Raw genomic sequence first — 19,002 nt, 5'->3', positions numbered from 1 at the left:
CCAGCGGGCAAAGCTTCACCTGCCGCTCCCCATCGCTCCCCACTGCTCACATTACTGCCTGAACCTCCCCCCACCCCACCCCACCCCCATCCGTGGAAAAATCATCTTCCTCAAAACCGGTCCCTGGTGCCAAAAATGTTGGGGACCACTGCCGTAAAACACTACTTCTCAAAGTGCACAAGAATCCCTCAGGGATCTTGTCAAAATGCAGACTCTGATTCATCAGGTCTGAGCATGGGACCTGCGATTCTGCACTTCTAACAAGCTCTCAGGTGATACTGATGCTGCTGGTCCTGCCCTGATGGAAGAACAAGGGACTCTCAGGCCCAGAATCCTGCACTGACACAAAGAAGAGGTCTGCTACCACTGAGGGAGGGGCAGGGAACTCTCTCCCACCCAAGCCACCTACAGATATAAGGCAGAAATGGAATGCCACGAAGAGGAACAGGAACATGGACAAAGCTGCAGTCCCAAGGCCTGCCCAAGATTGGAGCTGGACCAGAAGAACTGGGAACCCCCTAACATAGCCACAGCTTTGCACTGAGCAATGAGCAAGAGCCATTCACAGCTAGGAGAGGAGCATCAACATGGAGAGCGATCCCCTCAGTGGAAAGCTGAGGATGGAGTCTGGACGGTGAGAAAAACCCTCTGGCACACCAGGCCACACACTAAGCATGAGGTAACTTCAGTCCACCACTGGAAATCTCTGCAGTCTGCTTGACTGAAGAGAACCACAGCAACCAGGAGGCCAACCCCACCCAAACTCCCTACTAACTACTAATCTTATTAACTGCTAACAAGGGACCAAACCATTCTTACATTAACAGCCTTGCAAAAGAAGTGTGCCCATTTCTGGGTGGCAATATTATCAACTTTATTACCTACTGCTCTTCTACCAACAACGTCCAACATGCAATTAAAATTATGAGACATTCAAAAAACCAAGGAAAAACAACCTATTGTCAAGATAAAGCCACCAACAGAACTAGACAGAGAGATGACCCAGATATTGGAATGATCAGAGACTTTAAAATGGCTATGATTAATATGTAAAAGGCTCACATGGAAAAGAAGGATACAATCCAGGAAAAGATGGAGAATTTCAGCAGAGACATGGAAACTACAGGAAAGAAATAAAAATTCTAGAAATAAAATGCAATATCAGATGTGAAGAATTCTTTGATTGGCTGATGAGACAGGACACAGTGAAAGAAAAGAAGCAACGAACTTAGCATTTCAATAGAAATTACCCAAAGAGAAATGGTAATTTTAAAAAGTGGACTTCTCTGGTGATCCAGTGATTAAGAATCTGCCTGCCAATGCAGGGGACACAGTTTCGATCCCTGGTCTGGGGAGATGCCACATGAGCCACAACTTCTGAGCCCATGCTCGAGAGCCCGCAAGCTGCAACTACTGAGCCCACTCGCTGCAACTACTGAAGCCCACGCACTCTGGGGCCCATGTGCTGCAACTACTGAAGCCCACATGCCTAGAGCCCATGCTCCACAACGAGAAGCCACCACAATGAGAAGCCCATGCACTGCAACAAAGAACAGCCCCTGCAATGAAGCAGTGAAGACTCGGCGCAGCCACAAAAAAAAGAAAGAAAGAAAGTAAAAGGAAAAAAAAGTGTCCAAGAGCTGTAGAACAATATTAAACAGTCTAACATGCATGTAATTAGAGTACCAGGAGGAGGAGGAGAGAGAAAGGTGTGCAGGTATTTAAAAGGGGGAAAGGACAGCTTTTTCAACATATGGTGCTGGAAAATGTGGACACTCATGTAAAAAATTGAACCATGACCCTTACCTCACACCAGATACAAAAACTACCTTGAAATGTGTCATATAACTAAATGCAAAACTTTTACGTTTTAACTATATTAAACTATAGTTTAACTATAGTTTTAACTATAAAATTTCTAGAAAAAAATTAAGAACATCTCTGTATTTTTGGTTTTAGCAAGGATTCCTTAGGACACAAAACTGCTATCCATCAAAGAAAAAACTGATAAATTGAACTTCATGAAAATTAAAAATTTCTGCCCTTTGAATGATGCTTTTAAGAGTATGAAAAACAAGCCACAGCCTGGGAAAAGGTATTTGCAAAGCACACATTTGATAAAGGGTTTGTATCCGGAATAGATTCTATTATAGCTCAATAATATAGATAACTTAATTCTTAAAATGGGTGACTGATTTCAACAGACACTCCACTAAATAAGATATGCAGATGGCAAAGAAGCACATAAAAAGATGTTCAACATCATTAATCATTAGGGAAATGAGAAATTAAAGTTACAACGAGATAATACTACAAACCAACTCAAAATTGCTAAAGTTATGGAGACTGATTATACCAAGTGGTGGAGAGACTGTGGGGCAACTAAAATTTTATGTACTGCCGAATGGAATGCAAAATGGCACAGTCACTTTGGGAACAGCTGGAGGGATTTTTTTTGTTTAATGTTAAACGTATACAATCCAGTATACTATATAGTATATAACCCAATAAACCTACTCCTAGTAATTTACCCAAGAGAAATGAAAACATACATCCATACAAAGACCTATTAATGAGTAATTATAATAGCTTTATTCATAAGAGCCAAAAACTATAAATAACCCAAATGTTCATCAATAGGTTAATGGATAAACAAATTGTGGTACATCCACACAATGGAATTCTACTCAGCAATAAAAAAGAACAAATGACTGGTACTAGCAATGACATGGATGAATTTTTGACAGTCTTTGAGATTTTTTTTAAAGAAATCTAAAACAAAAGGCTACATACTGTATGACCCCATTTATATATTCTGAAAAAAGAAAACACTTTAGGGACAGAAATCAGATCAGTGATTGTTACTACAAAGGAACATTCTTTCAGGTGTTAGGTACATTCTGCATCCTGATTGTGGTGGCGGTTTCAGGATGGTACACTTTGGTGAAGCTTATCAAACCATAAATTTCAAGAGCATGAATTTTACTATGTGTTCATTATACCTCAGTAAGCCTGACCAAAATAAACAAATAGGTAAATAGTGCTATGACAAAAGGATGGCTTCTGGTCAAGTGCGTATCCACATGGAAAAAATTAATCTTGACCCTCTACCTCACATCATATACAATAAAACCAATTCCAGATGGATCGTGGCTCAAAGTGTAAAAGAAAAATAATATAGCTTTCAGAAGAAAACATAAAAGTTCTTTGTGATCTTAGAATAAGGCCAAGATTTCTTAAATAGGTACAATAGTACCAACCACAAAGAAAAAAAAATGGATAATTTACACTATTTTAAAGAAATTTCTGACCATAAAAAGAATAAAAAGGTAAACCACAGGAAAAAAAGTAGATATTTACAACATATATATCCTACCAAGGCCTCAAATCCAGAATACATATTATTAAAATGTCTACAATTCAATAAGGCAACACAATTTTTTTTCAGAAGACCTGAATAAGCACTTCACTTTTTTTTTTTTTGAGACTTGAAAGGGCTTCTCACAAAAGAAGATATTCAAACGGTCAATCAACATATGAAAAAGTATCCAACTTCACTAGTCTACAGGGAAATACAAATCAAAACTACACTATACTACTTCACACTTAGCAGTAGAGACTAAATGAAAAATCAAACAAACAACAAAACAGAAAATACCTTGTATTGGAAAGGATACAGAGAAATCAGAACTCTCACACACTCCTGGTTAGCATGTAAATTTTTAAATTAATAGAACCATTCTGAAAAACTGATAGTATCTTCTAAAGCTGAACATACACCTACCCCATGATCCAGAAATTCCCTTGCTGCAATACATATCCAACAGAAATGTGTATATATAACCAAAAACAAAATTTGCCAAAACTGACTCAAGAAGAAATCAGAAAACCTAAATAAATCAGAAATTAAATCAGCAGGTAAAAATTCTTCCCTCAAAGAAAACAACAGGTCTCAACTGTTTTACTCTCATATTCCCCCATACATTTAAGTAGCAAGCAATTCCAATATTTTGAAAACCATTCCTGGCAAGGAAAACACCAGAAAAAAAAAATTTTATCCAATCTCAGGATAAAACTAAATCTTAGCTAAATATAGAAAGGATAATGCATCATGACCAAGTTGATTTTGTCTGAGAAATGCAAGGTAATTTAATGTTAGAAAATCAATTAATATAAATTACCATGATTAGATGAAGAATAAAAATCATTTCATCAGCTCAGTAGATTAGAAAAGCATTCAATAAAATTCAACACCCAGGACAACTAACTTGCTTTTAGCAAACTAGGAATAGAAAAGAAACTTCTTAATCTGATATAGACTATTATTAAAGTTCCTCCATCAAATGATGTACCATAACTGATTTAACACAATTTGCCTACTGTTGGATACTTAGATTCTCTCCTCGTTTCGTTTTATTTGGCAAGTATAATTTATGCTGTGATGAACGTCTTTGTGCATGTTGATCAAGTTGCCTAACCTCTCTGTGTCTCAATAAAATACACCTAACTTATAGGGCTGTTGTAAGGATTAAATAAGATGTTAGATTTGAGTCTTAGGAAAGTCTTGGGAGAAAAGCATGGTTTATAAATCTGAGGAAATTTGTTCTGCACTTACCTGGCGGAAGATCTCTCAAAGCACACTGCAGGCTCAAGTCAGAAGTCGTCACTCTGTCAAAAATAAAGTTATTATCTTCAGGTTATCAGGAACTAAGGATGTAATATCTGAGGAAGGCAGTCAGTGATGGGGGCTACTGCTTGCTGCAGGATTCCCTTGCATCATTTGATATCTTCTACCCCTCCCAGCTACCATGTCTCAAATCAAGTGAAGGTGACTACAACCATGCTCCCTTCATCTGCCCTTGATCTACAGCACCCCATTTTTGCACAGCAGCCAGAGTGAAATTCTAAAATCTGAGCATGACATACCACACCCCTCCTGAAACCCCTTCCACAGCTTCCTCTTATCCACAGGATAAAGGCCAAGCTCCTTGGCATGACTTATAAGGCCCTTCATGATCTGATGCCTACCTACTTCTCTAGCCTTTTCTCTCATCCCCGTAGCACTGTCTGGGCTCCTACTACACTGGACTTGCTTCAGCCCCTCACTCCTTGGCACGTCCCAGCTTTCACACACACCACCCCCTCTGCCAGGACCGCCCTCCTCTTCCCCTGGCTAACTCCTACTTGTCCTTCCATTCTCCACTTAAGTGTCACTTCCTCACTCAGGCCATCTGCTCCCCTTGACCATCTTAAGCTCCTCTATTTACACTTCAAATAAGCCTGCAAGTCTTCTTCTGTAATATCGTACATGCAACTACTTATTCAATATATCTTGTCTTCCCTGTGCACCCAGAGATCATATCTCCTCTTTCACAGCTGTATCCTCATGCCTATCCCAGCACTGGTCTCACAGTAGACACTTAATAAACATTTATTGAGCAAAAGAATTACTAAACTTATTCCTCAGGTCTTAGCTTTCCAACTCATCTTTTGATTCATACTGATAATTTAATTGAGTTCCTACTTCATTACCATACTTCATTGATTAAGATTCACTGGTTGTAAGAGACAATGCTATTTTACATAATAATAGGAAAGAAAAAATGGTTGCAAATTAAACTGTGATACAATACTAAGATTTAGAATTTTTATCTTGTACTTAGTGAAAAAGCTCTATTAGATTTACTTAGGCATGGGTTTTATTATATTCATAAAAATGAAAATGTAAAAATATTAGTGAAATAAATTGGTTAGTTGCTCCAATTTAATTTGATTTAGATATCACATTCAAAACCCACTTTTTTTTTAACATCTTAATTGCACTATAATTGCTTTACAATGGTGTGTTAGTTTCTGCTTTATAACAAAGTGAATCAGTTATACATATACATATGTCCCCATATCTCTTCCCTCTTGCGTCTCCCTCCTTCCCACCCTCCCTATCCCACCCCTCTAGGTGGTCACAGACCACCTAGCTGATCTCCCTGTGCTATGCGGCTGCTTCCCACTAGCTATCTATTTTACGTTTAGTAGTGTATATATGTCCATGCCACTCTCTCACTTTGTCCCAGCTTACCCTTCCCCCTCCCCGTGTCCTCAAGTCCACTCTCTAGTAGGTCTGTGTCTTTATTCCTGTCTTGCCCCTAGGTTCTTCATGACCTTTTTTTTTTTTCTTAGATTCCATATATATATGTTAGCATATGGTATTTGTTTTTCTCTTTCTGACTTACTTCACTCTGTATGACAGACTCTAAGTCCATCCACCTCACTACAAATATCTCAATTTCATTTCTTTTTATGGCTGAGTAATATTCCATTGTATATATGTGCCACATCTCCTTTATCCATTCATCCAATGATGGACACTTAGGTTGCTTCCATGTCCTGGCTATTGTAAATAGAACTGCAATGAACATTTTGGTACATGACTCTTTTTGAATTATGGTTTTCTCAGGTATATGCCCAGTAGTGGGATTGCTGGTTCGTATGGTAGTTCTATTTTTAGTTTTTTAAGGAACCTCCATACTGTTCTCCATAGTGGCTGTATCAATTTACATTCCCACCAACAGTGCAAGAGTGTTCCCTTTTCTCCACACTTAAAAGCTTTTGCACAGCAAAGGAAACCATAAACAAGACCAAAAGACAACCCTCAGAATAGGACAAAATATTTGCAAATGAAGCAACTGACAAAGGATTAATCTCCAAAATTTACAAGCAGCTCATGCAGCTCAATAGCAAAAAAACAAACAACCCAATCCTAAAATGGGCAGAAGACCTAAATAGACATTTCTCCAAAGACGACATACAGATTGCCAACAACACATGAAAGGATGCTCAACATCACTAATCATTAGAGAAATGCAGATCAAAACTACAATGAGATATCATCTCACACCAGTCAGAATGCCCTTCATCAAAAAATCTAAAACCCACTCTTCTGAATCACTTTTGCCACAGGGTCCAATGACTGTGTTTTTCCACACAATATTGTCCTCTATACCACCAAGAGATTTAGTGATGCAGCATTTCTTAAAGGAGTGCTCAAGTATTGCATCTGGGATTTTCTTCAAAGCTTCTAATGCTTTTCCACAGTGTTGATGCTGGCAAGAAAATCTTGCTAACAGGTGTCAGCAGAAGAGTTCAGTCAACACCTAGGACCACACTGCTTCCTCAGATGATCATGGAATGGACTGCTGACTGAAACAATGAGCAGTTTCACTCGTGTTATCATGCAACCAGAACTCCCAAGTTCACACACGCATGGACAATGAAGCTACAGGACAACCATCGCCTGACCAACAGCAATGAAAGATCCTTTCGAGTGTATGACCCATCCTGGTATCAGAGTATTAAAATGTGAAAAAAATAAAACGTGTCTTAAAATCAATGAAATACGGGAGGTCAAAAAAGATTCTTCAAGAGAACTTGGGAAAGTTAATAAAAGGAAGAATGCAAATTCATTCTCTCCCTCTCCTTCCCTCCCCATCTCTCTGTCTCTCTGTCTCTCTGTCTCACTCTCTCTCTCTCTCTCTCTCTCACACACACACACACACACACACACACACACTCTCAATCACTCACTCATGGTCAGAGGCTCCTCACATGTTGGGAGATAGGTGCAGGAGGCATGAGTTGAGAGGAGGGTGGAGATAAGTTCAGCCCATGCTCCTCCAGCCCAGTCCTGCAGCAGGTGCTTCCACCCTGGAGGAAGAAGGCATTTCCTGCCTCTCCGCTGGCCCAGCCATGCCCCCATGGACAGTGTCCTCCCAGGGGGACTCCTTTCTCTAACTACTTTTTGACCTATTAAAATACTTTTTTTGCTTCTTTTTTTGTGGTTAAAAAAAAAAAAAGAACATGAGATCTATCTTCTTGAATGTTTAACTGTGTAATACAGTCTTGTTAATTACCAGCACAATGCTGTACCACAGATCTCTAGAACTTATTCACCTTGCATAACTGAAACTTCATGCCCATTGAATAGCAACTCCGCTTTTCTGCCTCTCCCCCAGCCCCTGGCAACCACCACTCTGCTTTCTGCTTCTATGAGTTCGACTATTTTGATAACTCATGCAAGCGAAATCATGCAGTACTGGCTGATTTCACTTCACATAACATCCTCAAGGTTCATCCATGTTGTTGCATATGACAGGATTACCTTCTTTTTTAAGGCTGAATAATATTCCATTGTATGCATATACCACATAAAACAGCATTTTTTTAACATCTTTATTGGAGTATAACTGCTTTACAGTGTTGTGTTAGTTTCTGCTGTATAACAAAGTGAATCAGCTATATGCATATGTATGTATATCCCCATATCCCCTCCCTCTTGCATCTCCCTCCCACCCTCCTTATCCCACCCCTCTAGGTGGTCACAAAGCACCAAGCTGATCTCCCTGTGCCATGCAGCTGCTTCCCACTAGCTACCTATTTTACATTTGATAGTGTATATATGTCAATGCTACTCTCTCACTTCGTCCCAGCTTACCCTTCCCCCTCCCCATGTCCTCAAGTCCATTCTCTATGTCTTTGTCTTTTAAAATAGCATTTTTAAGGGCACAGTTTTTAAATAAATGGAAGTTTTTTAGAAATGTGTCATCACATTAGAACAGAGCAGACTCTAGTGTCAGAGGTTATCTCATCCTCAGTCCAGCATTCAAGGTCTCACTTGTGAATACTCAATCATGGCTGGGAAAAGGAGGAGGAAAGGGACACCACTGGAAAAGTCAGTGGGCTCTTCTGTGCCTCAGTTTCCTCATCTGTAAAATGGTCATATAGGATTAGATGATTTATCAGTTCAGGGTCCCAGCATGAAAGAGATTACACACTCAAATGGGAGTTTTTATTAAGGGGATTATTTACAAAGTGTAGACAGGATTAAAGAAACCATCAAGGGATGGTAAAGCAGGACTTCCCATTGGCCAAATAAGTGATTGATGTGATCTATGGACATTAGCCTCCCAGGACCCAAAACAGCGTGCAGAAGCGGGGAGAAGGGATCTGGAAGGACAGAGCATGTTCATCTAGGATCATGTCTGAGTTGCCACAGAGCTGCAATATTCTGTGACCATTTTGGTACAGAATTAAGTTTGCTATAGCAAGAAAAAAATTCTGTTTACTCTAAAGATTTGAGGAAAATCCACCAGTATGCATTTTCTCATCATTCTGTGCTTAGCTCAGATAGCAGCACCCACTTGCTGCTTTTGGAAACAGCTCAGGTTGAGAAGATTACTCTCAACAGCCCGTTTTTCTTTAACTGAGCTCTTACAAATGTGGGATTCTGTTTTGAGCTAGTAATTGATGCTTCTCCCTCCTGGTCTTATCCCCTGAGATTCTTCCCTTTTTCTGGAAGGAGGCTCCTGCAGTGTCCACTGTCTCACAGAAGAGACATTCCAACAGAAGCAAAATAAAGTCTCTTGGCGTTCTAAACCCAAGCACTTGGCGTCTCAGAGAACAGACAACATGACGAGCCAGAGCAATGCTTACCACCTGCTCCGGCCCACCACCCCACACCCAGGCCAGAAAGTATGGAGAGAAAGCTGGGACCAAGTAGACATTGTGGGTCCTGAGAAAAGGGCCCCCAAATCCTTTCCCCACCATGCTGAGGCAGTAGATGGTCAGCACCGTAGGGGCTCTTTTCCTCTTCCCACTCATAACTCATCTTTGAATCTCCCCCCTTTCCCTTAGCTGTGCCCCCCTTTCCGCCTGCCTGCCCTGCAGCAGCAGCGAAGCCCCATGGGTGCTCAGGACTCACAGGGGTGCTCAGTCCTAGGACAGAGCTCTGAGATTTTTAATTTTAACAATCAATGATCCTTTTGAAAGTTTGATAAACAGTTGCTTCTAAAGAAGTTCCTGGTATCACTCGCCCTAAAGACCCAGGCAACGGTGCTGACCAGATTCTAGCATTCTAGCATCTAGCATCCCGAGTTCAGAGGCACTGCCATGCTCCAAAATGCGTGGGGTTTTGCTGTGACTGTTATACAGATGTCCAACTGGGCTGCACCAGCCATTAGAGAGATGTCACGCTGTGTGGTGAAAGTTCTCTCAGAAGAGAGGGCAGTCACACTGCCTCAGAACAAAAACCCATATGGAAAAAAACAAAAATAAGTTTTCTGAGTAAACATGTCTTTTCTTCTTTCAAAGGAGTTAGACTATTTCCCAGAGGCTTTCTAAAGTGAAGAAAGACTCTAAGTTCTGGCAAATAACAAACTAAAAGGAAGCGGGAGGCTGCCATCCTGCCCATTCTGAAAGAGGCGTCTAGCTGGGCCAGAGGGTTCAGTCATTAGCTGGATGGCTGTGGTCAAATCGTGTAACCTCTCTGTGTCTCGTTTTCCTCATCGGCAAAAATGCCAGGGGTCTGGATGAAGATAATTATCAAAGTCCCTTCCATTTCTAAGAATATTTGACCTTCAAACTGGGAAAGGGACATTCCAGTTCAGGGTCCAAGGATCTGCCATTGAAAAATGAAGCAAAGAAGGAAGAATTGCCATCATCAGCCAACAAGGCTGTAGTCTGACAAATAACAGACAGGAAGTACTCTGCAGATTCTGTCATTCTGGCCTTGATGTGTTAGGGCTGCATTCCCATCTCAGATGATACCGCACAAATGGGCGATTCCATGCATCTAAAGAATGCCCGACCATATTAGGAATTCTCCTAAGTGACTCCTCTGTGACATTACACAGTGTTGCTCCTGACGTGGACATTTCAGTCAGCTTCGAACTCAACTCGAGACGAAAATATTACAACTGGATGATTTGTCAAGTGCTAAATCTAATCCTTGCTATTCTTTTTCTACAGTCCTTAAAAAGGAGATTGCCAGATGTTATGCTTGTATATTTAACGGGAAACTGAATGGGAAAAACAAAACGCAGCAAGCCTAGTTGTAATATTTAACCATTCTTGAAAACCCACCATCTAAACATACCAGAAATAACATATTTTCAGAACTGTGACAAAGTCAAATGTCTCTCAAACACAAAAAAATAAGTCTGTCATGAGTAATTCAAAATAAAGCAATCTGTCAGTTGTAAAATTCAAGAACCCTTTTATAAAGAGTTTGAATGCTTCCAACTCTCTCAAAAGATACCATGTTAACATATCAAAAATATTCAGAGAGGGCTTCCCTCGTGGCGCAGTGGTTGAGAGTCCACCTGCCGATGCAGGGGACACGGGTTCGTGCCCTGGTCCGGGAGGATCCCACATGCCGCGGAGCGGCTGGGCCCGTGAGCCATGGCCCCTGAGCCTGCGCGTCCGGAGCCCGTGCTCCGCAACGGGAGAGGCCACAGCAGCGAGAGGCCTGCGTACCGCAAAAAATAAAAAATAAAAAAAAATATTCAGAGAGAATTTCATCGACCTCAGAAAACATTAACCAATCAGCTACTTAGGTAACATCAGGCTGGATCTCCCACAAACACTTGGCACTTATCAGGGACAAATCTAACTCATCGTCTGTTGCCCAAACCGGTCCCCCTCTTGCTATCCCTTTGCACTAATCACACGAGCCAGGAACCTGAACATCATTTAATACCCCTCCACTTTCTCCTCTCGTCAATAACCAAATTCTATAGATTGTGCTTATTGAGCATCTTAGTCTCCTATTCTGTCTCTTTACTGCCACTACCTTAGATCAAACCTCATCCCCTATCTGTTAGACAATTGCAAGGTCTTCCAGCCTTTGATGTCTTCAACTAATTCATCCATCCTTGAGAGTTCTCTTTCTCAAATGCACATTTGATACGTCATTCCCCCACTCATACCCACTCTTCAATGGCTCCCTGTTACTTATCTTAAGAACTCAATATTCAAGATGGTGTCCTGCTTCACACTCCACATCCCAGCCTTGTCAAACTACTTACAGTTTTCCATTGATTCATTTCCATTGTTATATTCAGGTCTCCATGTCCTAATTGATCAACCCCTTGCCACCACACCTCCAAAAGGGTCCATCTAACAATTCTACTTCTTTCAAGATGAAAATTCCTTATCCTCACCTGGCGCTACCCTCCTCCTCCACTGCTCAGCTCCAGCTGTACAACCCTCTGTAGGGTCTGCTGCCCTCCTCCTTTGAGTCTCAAGTTCAAGGTGGTTCACTCAGAGAGGCCTTCCCTGACCCCCAAGTTTGGTCTTTCTCCTACATACTCTGCAACCTGCTATTCTTTTCCCTTATTGCACTTATCACGACTGATAGCTATATGCTTACTTTTGTGGTAATTAGTTCAAAGCCCACCATCCTCAATGGACACTTACCTCTGTGAAGTAGGGATGGTTTAGGCCCAAAGTTAATCCCTAGAGGCCTAGCACTCAATAAAAATTTTAAGCCAATGCATGGTATCTCCAGCCTCAGTGCTCCTATGAATAACTTTCCGCTAATTCCCACCGAGCAGCTAAGGATCACGTCCTCCCTTGCAGCTCAGACAGGTCCCTGAGCAGACTTAAATCAGAGCACCCATGATGTCTAATGCACTTCCATGTCATTCTTCTTCTGCTCTAAGCTCCTTGCGGTTCTCCTTGCAAAAATCTTGTCATGTCTTTGAGGCATGTGAATCCTTATGGCATAATGAAAAGGATACAGAGGGACATACGTCCTCAGATATCAATTTATGAGGGTGCCACAAGAATGGCAGCAAAAAAATTTTGTACTTCAATTTGTATTTTAGGTTTTTTTTGACATCAAATAACAAACATGAACCTACTATGCTTTGATATTTATGCTCAATTCTAACTAGAATAGAGAAAAGGGCACAAATACATTATATTGCTCTTGCGTAGCAGGTACCCCCCTCTGTGCCACTGATCTATCCCCAGCATCTAGCATACTGCCTGCATGTTGTAGGTGCTCAATAAATGTTTAATGAATAAATGAATGAAAAATAAATAACAGAGTGAAAAGTGAATGATTCTTATCCTCAAAGAATTTACTACTCAAAGAAATAAACAGCAGACACGCCAAAATTTTGAAATCTCTATAGATAGCTCATGAAATTGCTACTTTTATAAGGCAGTTTCATATGGTTTAATCTAATACTTATGTGTAGCAGTGTACATGCATTCATTTTTTTCATCATGTTTATTTATAACTTTTATCCATTTGGACAAGATAAATTGTGGTGCAAACAACAGGCATATATAACCAGGGTAGCCATATATTTTGGTTTGCCTGACACCATTCTGACTTAAGCATATGGCCCCGAAATAATTATTTCACTATCAATAATTATTTCATATTCACTATAAATGTTTCACTCTCAAACGTGTCCCAATTTGGATGATAAAACTCTGTGATCTGATAAAATCCTCTTAAGACATTCTAAGGCTTAAGACCACAGCCATAAAAAAACTTTCTCTCTCTATGGGAGTTAATTATTTCTCCTTTGAAGAGAAAAGACTGAGCAGAATAAATACTGGTTTCCCCTGAAGCCTCATCTTGGGGGAATGTCACATTCAGGGAAACATAGTCCACGAGTGACTAATAAGCATCACGTTTCCTGGTTCTGGAAGAACACTAAAGAGAATCCAATACCTAACTCACAACAATACTTCTTCAAAGTTCCTTCCACTCCTCTCCAAGCCCCCATATCTCAGAGCTACAGAGTGAGGGGTGGGCGGTAGGAGAGGAACTTGGGCCTTTCTAAAGCCTCAGGACCAACTTCCAAGGAACACACCCCTCCTCCCACCCCTCATTTCCTCTAGCCCATTAACCTGTCTCTGGATTCTTCATCAGTGAATTCAAAAAAGGAGAGAGCAGATCTGGCAATGATGCAACTTTCTTTAGAAGAATCTAAGTGGGTAAAGGCAAAATTCTTTAAAGGGTGAAGGGGGAAAGAATTTCAAACATTGTATGTCAAAAATATGTGTCGCACAAACACCGAAAACAGGCACAGAGACTATGCAAGATTAAAAGAGATGAAAGAGACATAATGGATCCAATGGATTCAGGATCCAAAACCTGTTTGAAGCCATTTGAATATGGACTGTATATTAGATGATTTTGTGGAATTACACTTAATTGTCTTGGGTGTAGTAATGACATTGTGGTTATGTAGAAGAATGTCCATATTCTTAGGAGAAACATGTGGAAGTGTTTAAGGGTGAAGTATCATGATGTCCTCAAACCAATATTCAAGTGATTCAGAAAGAGAATGTGAACATTTATACATAAATCTTACTTTAACACAAACTTAATCCAATACGTCCATATATGGAACAAGCAAGAGAGGAAAAGCACATGCAGCAAAATGAAGGGACTATGACTATGTACTATTCTGTCAACTTTTCTGTAGGCTAATTTTAAAAATAAAAAGGAGTGGAAAATAAATAAATAAGTAAATAAATAAGATGCCTTTCACTTGTGTATTAAATATTCCACACAATGCCCAAGTATTCTCCTTTGAAGCTCTAACTGCACTGACCCAAGGGGGAAACAATGCCCACAGCTTTTCATGTTGGGAGAAATTGTTTATTAAACCCTCGGGGAATCTAACTTTCTGATGGGAAAGTAATAGCTCTGGGCAGTGCCATTAGGAGGACTAGCTCTGGCAGGAGTCAAAACTAATCTCCTTAGCATTTCCTGATGGCCTCTGCAACGTGGTCCCTGCCCCACAGCACAAGACAGTCTCCTTTTTGTGAACTTCTTTGCCCACCATATATGGATTCCACCACCCCTCCTGCTAAATGACCGGTGATTCAAGCATGAGTATGAGGCAGCCTCAATCCCCCAGTTACTTCTTCCAAGGGTGACTGGTCATTTATCATTCAAATCAAGACACTTTTGAGAATGCAAGAGGGGACTAACCAGACAGGGTAGTAGTACAGCGCCTATACTGAGATTGTCCAAGGAAAACTGGAACTGTCTCAAGAACATCTGGATATATGTTCATCCTATTTGTACCCCATAAGCAAGTGTATCAGACAAATACATAAATGATGGCAACAGCCATCTTTACCCATATAACAAAATAATACAAAGCAACTGCATAAACAAATTGCTTGGGAGTTCAAAGGAGGAATGAAGTCATTCCTTTGGAGGAATCAGAAAGAAATTCCTGGGCGAGGAGGAATTTCAAGTTGGTTTTAAAATAATAAGATTTCTGCAGGTAGAGATGGGAGACAAGGTCATTCCAAATGGAAGGAATTATGTGAGTGAAAGCCAAGGTAGGAAAGTGGGGGGTATACCAGGGAAATGGAAGCAATCTAATATAGCTGATCTGAAGAGGTATCCACAGGAAAGCCAAGGAGATGAGCTTGGGGAGGTAAATTGGAACCATAGGGAAAGTACACACTCAGTCCAACAGGCAATAGGGAGTCACTGAGGGTTTGTGGGAGAGGATGGTAATAAGACTGTGGAGGGCCTTGAATATCAGGCTAAGGACTTAAGCCCGGAGAATCAGATAGACCTCTTCCAGAAGAGTAAATCAATATTACCCGGCCTGGAAACATGAATAATATAAACCAAAAGGAAACTGTCACAGATACTGATGCCATAAGCTTCTCAAAACCACTTTTATTCTCTCCTGTGGGAGGTTCTGTTTTGTATGCTGGCTCAAGTATTACTTCTTCTGTCAATTTTTCACCATAAACTCACAGGAGCCCTGTTGCCAGAAAGTGACTGTCACAGAAACAGAACTGAGAGGGTTAAAATGTTCAGAATTGTCCAAGCTTGAGAAGATGAAAACAGAAAACACAGCATTTGAGCTAAAGGAAAAGCAAGTTACCAAGAGAGGAGGGATATGATAAATCTCCTTTGAGGATAGGAAATTACATTTTCAAGGCACAGCACATTTTGAATGCAAGTCCTTCTACCACACACAAAGAAGCCTGAGGCAATCTCACATTTAATAAGATTAATTTATTTTTCCCAAAGGTTAATTCACAGATATTTATTGGATTACACAGAGAATTTTAAGGGTGGGGGGAGTGTTTCAGCTGTTTTTAATTTTATTCCAGATATTTGACTAGGCAAGAGCACATGCTTCATAGAAGAATAAGTCATTCTAGAGAAAAACTATTAATATCAAATCTTTCCGGAAAAGGTGGACAACACTGGCAAAGCAATCTCCTTTTCAGAGGAGAATAGCCCAACAGGAAGCCAGTGCTCTGGGCTCTAAATACAAAGCCAGGAATATTTGTAAACAGAAAGCACATATTCCCTTTCTATAGAGGGTGTGCCCCGCTCTTTAAATATATTCCCTGGTCAGTTAAGGCCATAAATGAATGGAGAAAAGCCTGGTCTAGAGAAGTAGTTCTTGAGTTTTTAGTCCATGGAGTTTTATATCTATAAAGGGCATCCAGGAAAAATAAACAGGAGCCAACTTTAAGAGGCTTCTACTGGGCTTTGAGCTTTCAAAAAGATAACTGGAATTAAATGGAACCCATCAAATATGCTTAAGTCCACAAGTCATGCAGACACACACACACACACACACACACACACACACACACTCCTTCGGAGGATGAAAGGGAACCAGATTCATGATTTTGAAACTTGGTAAATAAAGGAGTCAAATATTTATCTTGTCTCTCCTATGTGAACTATACCACTGGATAATCAAAAAATAGATGAGGGGAAGCAATTCTTTATAAAAGTATTCCACCTGATAAGTGAAAAAAAAAAGTCTAAATTAGAATATCACCATTTTACCAACCCCAACAAATAAATGAATCTAAGCATTGAGCATCAACAATAGTTAACATCACAAAAAGGACAAGACAGATATCACAGGCTTCCAGACGGAAGAACACTCTTACGGTGTTGCCAAAGGAATTGTATCTGAGTCTGATCAAGCCTCTAAATCCAGCTACCACTCTACAGGAATACAGAAGACAGAGGAACACAGTGAAATGTGCCATGACTATGAGAAACTCTACGGATCAGAAGGCTGGGTTCATCCACAGATAAACTATAAGGAAAAGAAAAGGATGGATCAGGAATCTATAGATAAAAAGAATGGTGCATCAGAGTTTTTTTGATGAGTAAATTCATTTTCAAAAGCTGTTAAACTATAGTATCTAAGGATGCCCATTTGGGTGATTACTACTAAAACCTCAATAATGGTTACTTACAAAGCGAAGTAGGGGATTATGACTGAGATGGGGGCACATGGAAAGGGCTTCTAGAGTGGGTGGCAAATTTTTATTTCCTGACCTGGGTGGTAGTTATAAGTGCTTTTGCCTTATCAAATATATGCTTTACTAAGCTACATATTTGATTTGGAAGGGAGGTTCTATCTGTGTCTTGTTTTACAGTAAAGTAGCTTGATTTAAAAAGAAGAAAAAATATTTCCAGTAAAGTCCTTAGAAGCATGAAGAAGGATCTAAAGAAACATCTGATAATTTCCAAATTTGGGAGAAGTATGATAGGTATATAAGGCAATAAAGATTCATATTTGGGGAAGGTGAGTTAAAATATACTCAATACATTTCTGTAATCAATACTAGAAAAAGTCGACTAGGAAGGAATATAATTCAACTAAGAAAACTTGAAAGGAAAGATGTTGATTGATATGTAGAACTCTATGGCCTCCATTCCCCATGAATCTCCTCGTGATCCCCAGAAGTGTTATAGCTCAACTCCCAGGTACAAAAGGGGACAGTTTAACAATCCTGGGGCAAGTCATACAAAAATCACAACTTTGAATACTAATATTTTAGAGGAAAACCAGCCTCTTCTGCTAATTTTCACCCTCTGAGAAATAGCTGCTGATTTTTCCCCTTGCAAGTCCATTCCTAGGCTCTTGTGGGGGCAGAACTCCTGGCCTTGGACACCTGATGACCACATGACCTGAGCTGCCTACCATAAACCAGCCATGTCACTTGATCCACCAATCCATAAAATCAGTCAGGTGCAGTCACACTCTGTCACCAAGTGGAAGTGATGTATATAAGATAGGACTGTAGCAGGTCCAGAAGGTACAGTAAGTCGTGTGATTAGGAACTCAGATTCCTATGGCCACCTACTCGTGCTACATGGCTTTCTCTTTCTCAGTCCACACCTACGGCCTCATAAGGGATTCCCTATAACCAGTTAATGCTGGGAAAAAAACTTGGGTATGTTTTATAGATAATTCTTCATTATATACCAGCACTAGCTGGAAACAGACTGTTGCATATTCACTCAGGGGTGGCCCTGAAAAATAGTGGAGAAAGAAAATCCAGCCAGTTGGTAGAACTTCACAGTACCTGTGGATATCCACTTTGTCCAGGCTGAAAGATGGCCAGAAGTACAAATCTATACTCACTCGTAAGTAGTAGTTAATGACTTAGCCAAATGGTCAGAGAATTAGAAAGAAGAGAATTGGAAAATTGGTAAAAAGGAGGATTGTGGAATAGGTATATGGATTTTGGAATGGGCAAAGGGTATGAAATATTTGTATCCTATGTGAATACCCACAAAAGAGCATCCACTGCAGAGGCTCTCAATGGTAAGGTAGACAAGATAACACATTCTGAGGATGTCAGATGACAGTCAGCCTTTTTTTCCCCAGCTACTCCAGTGCTTTCTCCAAGGACTTATCTTCAGAGCATCTATGGCAGCAATCAATCAGGCTGTGCACAGACTCACCAAGGCAAATCTTGCTACCACCATTGCTGAGTACTCAACCTCCTAACAGCAGGAGCCAACAGTGAGCCCTGGCAGACCAGCTAGCCATCTGCTGAGGGTTGATTACCTTGGTCCCCTTCCAGAAAGAAAGGGGCAAAGATCTGTCCTCACTGGAATAAATACATTCTGGATATGGATTAGCCTTTTGCAAGCACCACCATCCACATATTTATTTACCATCATGGTACCCCTCACAACATTTCTTCTGAACAAGGCACTAATTTCTCAACAAAAGAAGTACAGCAACTGGCTTATGACCATGAAATTCTTTGGTCCTGCCACATGTCCATCATCCAGAAGCAGCTGGCCTGACGGAAAGGTGGATCACCAACTGAAGGCTCAATAATGTCACCAACTGGGAGAAAACACCTTGACAATTTATGGAACTATCTTACAGGATGCAG

The 19,002-nt window shown here is 40.5% G+C and overlaps 1 protein-coding gene across 2 annotated transcripts in view; it reads right to left on the bottom strand.

Moving 5' to 3' along the window:
* Positions 1–19,002, bottom strand: part of NCALD (neurocalcin delta) — a 428,946-nt gene that overhangs the window by 288,261 nt on the left and 121,683 nt on the right. Inside the window, exon 2 of one of the 2 annotated variants that reach the window (XM_029222620.1) lies at positions 4,616–4,668. The gene's annotated coding sequence lies outside the window, so the exon portion shown is untranslated. Of the gene's footprint in view, positions 1–4,615; positions 4,669–19,002 lie in introns of those variants that run through there. The other variant, XM_029222624.1, reaches the window with a different exon arrangement.

The sequence above is a fragment of the Monodon monoceros genome, unplaced genomic scaffold (genome assembly GCF_005190385.1).
Source record: "Monodon monoceros isolate NGI ecotype Baffin Bay Population unplaced genomic scaffold, NGI_Narwhal_1 Super_Scaffold_14, whole genome shotgun sequence".
NCBI lineage: Eukaryota > Metazoa > Chordata > Mammalia > Artiodactyla > Monodontidae > Monodon > Monodon monoceros.
Note: the sequence above shows the minus strand (reverse complement) of the source record. Positions and strands in the feature narration are given on the sequence as shown.